We start from the raw sequence: 6,571 nt of genomic DNA on the forward strand, positions 1-6,571 counted from the left end.
TTCACTACCTTCAGAAAGAAGACATTTTTTGCATTTCAGTTTGAATTCAGTATCCCTTATTCTGTACCTATAATGCCATAATTCAAGACTCTGGCCAAGAGTGGCCCCATATTCTCTACATTTACCTTTCAGCCTTCTCTGTAGTTTGCAAGTTTCACTAACATCATCATCATTCATTTCAGCCACAATGAATAAGCGCCTCACCAATTTAGATGTACTCAATAATTCAACCCTTTCATCCCACGAACCCGCCTAATGAACCAACTTAGTTATTTGCTTTATCAGCATGCTAATGTTATGTTTTATACACAGAAACACTTCAATCCATTTGAACTGCTCCTTTTTTTGGGAGTCATTTTCATTAAATAACAGACTGAATTTTGTTTCTCAGTGTCATCCACAAACTCGGATGTACACTGCATTCAGCTTCCACCGTCAGGCAATCAGTATAGATGGTCAATACCTCATGCCATCGGACTGAAATTTGTGGTACTCCATTTGATACATTTTATCATAAAGATTTAGTAATCCTTACACTCCAATTTTGGTGTTAACGAATCGTCATTCCATCAAATATATTATCTGTCATATTATGAACTCCTGTACTGTGTAAAAACCTTTATTTAGTGATACCTTATGGAAAATCTCTGGAATGCCTCAAGTCTAGCAGTTCCCTTTCATCAAATTCCCTTGTTACATTGTCAGGGGTATCCAGATAAACTTTGCATGATTGTTTCTCGATCCCCTTTCATAAAACCATCATGATTTTGCTTGAAGCATTTCTAAATGTCCTGCAATTCCCTCGTTAATACCAAACTCTCGCAGATTCTCAGCAATAATGGTGAATCTAAATGGTTCCTGCTTTCAGTCTCGCTCCTTTCTTGAAATCAGACGCCACACTGGAAGATCTCCAGATTCTCTGGAACACTCCTGTAATCCAGAGAGTTGTGGAATATTTTACACAGTGCCACCAGTCACTCTGTAACCACGTCCTTTAAAACCAGCTGTGAACTTCTGCTGACCTGTCCCCCCTACACTTCTCTATTTGTTTTATTTTAATCTTGTTCCTTTTTTTAGAACTTCCCTACTAAAATCACTTTATTGACAGCATTGAAATATTTACAGTGCCTCACCTTGTGAGGACCAATGTAAAATATTGGTGTAAATTAACTGCAAAGTCCCTCTGGGAAATTCCCCTTCATACCCTCCAGATATCCTCAATATACTTTCCTGACTTCATTTCCACAAAAAGTCACGCACTTATCACAGAAACGCTCATGCTGCTTGTTTTTATATTTCTTGCCAATTTACTTATCTCATATCTTTGATTTCTTTTCCCTCACTTTCTAGATTCATCCAGTCATATCACCCACAAATAGTCCCTTTCGTCCAACTTGTCCATTCTGACCAGGTTTTCCAAACTAAACGAATTCCACTGCTTGCATTTGGCCCAAATGCCTCTATACCTTTCCCATTAATATGTTTGTCCAACTATCTTCTCAAATTTGTAGATGTACCTACCACTTTTCCTCTGGCAGCTCATTCCATGCACACGTCACCCTCTGCATGAAAAAGTTACTTCTTCGTCCCTTTTAAATCTCATCTTTCACCTTAAAGCTATGTTCTCCATGTTTGAAATTAACTATCCTGTCGAAAAGACGTTGGATATGCAACCTATCCATGTTTTTCATGATTTTATATACTTCTTTCATTTCACTCTTCAATCTCCTACGCTCCATCTGATATTAACTTCAAGACCAACCATTTAAAAATAATCACTGGAAATTTGAAACAATATTAAAAGCGAATGGTAAACAACACTCAGCCCCAAACTTCATACTGTGATTTGTTTTTCTCCATATTACATTACTAAGGCAGCATGAAACTCTTACTAGTGCCATTAAGCAGTCAAACACCTGAATTTCTTTGTCTGAAGGGGGCGAAGATCACGACAGTGAAAACGTATCTCTGCCCAAATCTATGAAATGCCACATAGCCAACATTCTTCCTCCTGGTCTCCCTATTTGGTTGTGCCTTCTATAGCTTGCACTCAGTTTAGAGAACCTTTTTCCCCAACTCACATCTTAATTTAATCTCATTTTACATCATCTTCTCACCACTGATAAAAGCCCGATTTATCTTTTGCCACATCCTCTTTACACTGTCATCCATCCGCCACCTCTGACAAGGGAATAAAAAGCCCATTTTCCAATATTTTGCAATTCTAAACAAGGGTCACACTGGACTTGAAACGCTAACTCTGTGTCTATGTTTCTCCAAATGCTGCCAGACCTGCTGAGGTTCTCCAGGATAGGCACAGCACAAATTTTCAATTAAACAAACAACTATGGATACTGGAAATAACAATATAAAACTTGCTTGAGGATCTGGGAGCTTTGTAGAAGGGACACCTCGACAAAAGAGTAACTCTGAATTCACTGCAGAATATGCTGCCAGATCTGTATAGTTTGTTCAGCAATTTCTGTTTTTGAACAAGTTCGAAAATTGTGTGTCAAAGCTGCTCATACGCCCTGTTCAGCATGGACTGCCATACACCAGGAAGTGAACGATAACACAAGGTGCACAAATTCCTTGGTTCCATACGTTTAGCATCACTGATACTACAGAGCTCTTAATCATGGTCAGAGAGAGAAACAGAAGAGAACACATTCACTTCAAACACAGAAGATGGCATTGCGGGAAAGGAGAAGATTCAGATGAATATGTTGAAGTGTTTGAGTAATATAACAAATTGGAGGCGTGACACCCGGCCGAAACCATCAGCAGAATAAGGATATGAAAATGGATGTGTTACCACATCAGAAACCAGGTTAGGTCACTGAGTACAGGGCTGATGGATGAATGGGTCTCGATGTGAACTACGGGACGGTCAGGAGAATGGAATCACAGATATTGCAGTTCGAACTGGTTCTATCGTGTGATGCTGCGGACAACAGCAGCAGCAGAAGCAGCATTGTAATCAATCACAATCTGTAACTGTTTACCCAGGATAATCCACCAGGCTACCATGAACATCAAGCTGATCTATGGTTCAGTGACGAATGCGGGGTGAACGCATCAGAGTCAGAATCATGTGTAAATATAAATATCTAAAATCTGGTGTCAGTAATGGTAACCCTAAAGCCATTGTCGATTGTAAGCATCTATTTCTTTCCACAATGTACTTTCAGGAAGGAAATCTCCCGTGCTTTCTTGGTCTGGCCTAAAAGTGACTCCAGACACAGACATGTGATAAGCTCTTCAATGGTCTCTGAAACGGCCGAGAAAGATACTCAATTGTATCAAACTGCTTCGAGTACTTCATGGGTAAAACCATACCCAATGCCCAGCACTAGACTCGGTGTCGGAAAAGGGAACGGGAGACACAGTCCTGTGACCCTGAAGAGATTTCCTTCTGAACATGTAAGAGCTATTGACAACATTTACAGAGCTTTCCCACAGACTGCACAGAAACATCAGGAAAGGAGCAGGGCATTCAACACAGTGAGGCTTCCCCATTCTAGCTAATGGAGAAAATTTCCTCAGTGCAGTTTTCCTCACACAGTGTTCGTATCCCTTAATATGCTTAAACATCGTGAAATATATAATACGAACTGCTGTCGTCACTGTTGTCCATCAATTCTGCTCCTCCAATCAATATACAGGCCGTTCTGTGGTGACACATGCCTATTAATCATGATTTGGCTGCAATGCCGTTCATGAATTGTGTGTTTTTTTTTAAAATAAAGCAAGCTCGTGTTCACTGTTACGCGATTCCATCCCAACATTGGGTGAACAGCAAAACCCAAGCTCGTGTTCGTCTATCTGCAAAATGCACCCTCAATGTGTTCAGCTAAAACAGGGATGAAATCCACTCTGCAAGCCTTGAAACTGAGCCTCACACTGGGAATTGCAATCTACGTTTCGAAGAAACACCATTTCAAACTGAGGGAGAATTCCGGGGAGAACTAGAATTCCACGGCAGCATCACGTGGTCAGTCAGCAACGAAAACATCTGGTGAAGAGCATCGTGAAAGGTACAGCACTGTAGTCAGTGGCTGTAGTGTTGAGGTATTACATAAAAAGTACTATTTCATTGTAATATATGTTTTAAAGATTAACTTAGACTGTGCTAGAGTGTGTGTTAGATCACCTTTCATTTTTGGTTTTTACTGATATTTCAGTGTTCGCCCCTTAACCCCATAGCCCCCGTTATTTATGTTGCACCATTATCAAACTGCTTCAAGATTTGGAACAATAAAACTGAGAGAAAACTCATTGTCCGAAAAGGGAACGGGAAACATAGTCCTGTTGACACTGCAGAGATCTCCTCCTTCATATCTGAGAACCTGTGACAGCTGTACTCCAGCTGTTTGTTGATCCCTTTCGTGTCCAGAAATCCTTATCTATATTTAATGTTCTGGTTTCCACAGCCTTATGTGGTAGAGAACTCCCCAGGTTCGCCAATCACTGAGTAGAGAAATTTATTCTCATCTCAATGCAGAGTGACCTGCCTGTATCTAATACTGTGGCCCCTTGTTTGAGACATCCCAGTCAGGGGAATTTCTATCCCTGCTTCCAATCTGTCTCGCCCTGTCAGAGTTTTATATACTTCTCTGAGATCACCTAAAGCCCATTGAGTACAGGCCCAGTCATCCCAAGCTCTGCTCCCACAACAAGCCTGTCATCCCAGAGATCAGTCAGGTCATCCTTCGCTGCTCTCCCTCATAGTCAGGTTTGTCCTTTATTAAGTAAGGAGAACAAAACCGCACACAATAATGCACAATGTTCAAGATGGGGTCTCACCAAGGGCTGTACAGCTGCAGTAAGTCACCCTTTCTCCTGGACTCAAAATCCCCTGGAATGAAGGTCAATACACCATTTATCTTCCTAACTGCTTTTTGTTCCTGCAATAATGCTTACAGTGAATGGTGTGGAGGGGGATACAAACCAGTTTCAATGTTACAGCTCCCCACTTGGTGGCTCTATTTATCACTGGTCAGCGTGCCGATACCATTTCCAGTATTGACTGCTTGCTTTAGAACGCACTGCCTTGCATAGACCTCGGAGGTCTGCGCAGAACGAACAAAAATGCAGCATAAGTTCCTTTATAAATCAATATATTTCCAACCAATGCCTTTTCAATTGTAGGTTGCCTTCCTGTTTTCCCACCAAAGGGCACGACGTCACATCTACTCCATTGCTCTCCACTTGCCATGTATTTGCCTATTCACTTCACTTGTCTCAATCTTGGAGCTTTTTTACATCCTGCTCAACGACTCACAATCCGACATCGATATTTAGTGCCATCAGCAGAATTGGGAATATTGCATTTGCTTCCGACAAGTTTGGGAATAGCTGGGACCCAAGCCCCGATTCCTGCTATACCCCCAAGCTTTCCACTCGAAAACACATTGTTTTATTCCTATTCGCTGTGTTATGTCAGCTCTCCCATTCTATATTATGTCCACATACTAACCCCAATCCCATAAGATTTGACTTTGTGTGGTAGGCTTGGAGCTTTATCAACTATTTTCCTAAAACTCCAGTCATATTGTATTGATTGCTTCCCCATAAGTTTGCTCAGTCAGTTTCTCAAATATGGTTCCCTTTTAATAAATCTCTATTGACTTTGTCTCTGCACATTACTTTAGGTTCCAATACTTCCTCTAAAACCGTTTAGGTGCCAATTCCATTCTATTTCCTTTCTTTCCCACCAGATTAAAGTTTCCAAGTATTGCTGGGAAGATTGTTTTTTTTTATTTGATTTCTTCTGTGAAGACATAAATGAAATATTTGCTTGATAGTTCTGCCATTACCCTGTCCTCAATTCTCTGGTTTCAGCCTGTCAGGAAACTACACCGTTTTTAGAACCAATTATAAATTCACTTTTATAACCCTTGTTAATATGCTCTTCAGAAACTCATCAATTCCTGTCTTAAGGTGCTGAATGACTGACATTCCGCAGCCATACAATCAGAGAAGCATAGACTCTGTACTGTCACAAATACAGCACGGTCGACATTCGTCCCACTTTCTGACCCATGACCCGCAACGGGAATGTTATGGCATTTCAAGTGCGCAACGTTGAATAATTTTTTAACGGTTGTGAGGTTACCCGTGACAACTCCCCTCTCAGGAAGTGCATCCCAGGACCCACCACCAGCTGGGTTAAAAAAATCCTCAAATTCTCACTAAACCTCAAACCCTCCACTTAAAAATTGCGCTCTCCTGTTCTTGACCCTTTGACTAAAAGGAACAACTGCTGTCTATCCACGCTCTCCATGCCCCTCGTAATCGTATCCTCCTGAATCACCTCCCCCTCAGCCTTCTCTGATCCAAAGTAAGCAACCCGAGCTCATCCAGCCTCACTCCATAGCTGATATGGTCCATCCCAGGGAACATCCTGGTGAATCTCCTCTGTACCCCCTCCAGTTGAATCACAATCTTCCTGTAATGTGGATCCCAGAACTATGCAAATTATTCCATCTTGGAACTAACGTTCTGCATAGCTTTTATAATCTAAGCCTCGATGAAAAAAGGTCATGTTTACAGTCGCTATGCTTTATCA

The sequence above is a fragment of the Chiloscyllium plagiosum genome, unplaced genomic scaffold, assembly GCF_037043375.1.
Source record: "Chiloscyllium plagiosum isolate Xiang-an unplaced genomic scaffold, Cpla_swu_hap1 HiC_scaffold_45, whole genome shotgun sequence".
NCBI lineage: Eukaryota > Metazoa > Chordata > Chondrichthyes > Orectolobiformes > Hemiscylliidae > Chiloscyllium > Chiloscyllium plagiosum.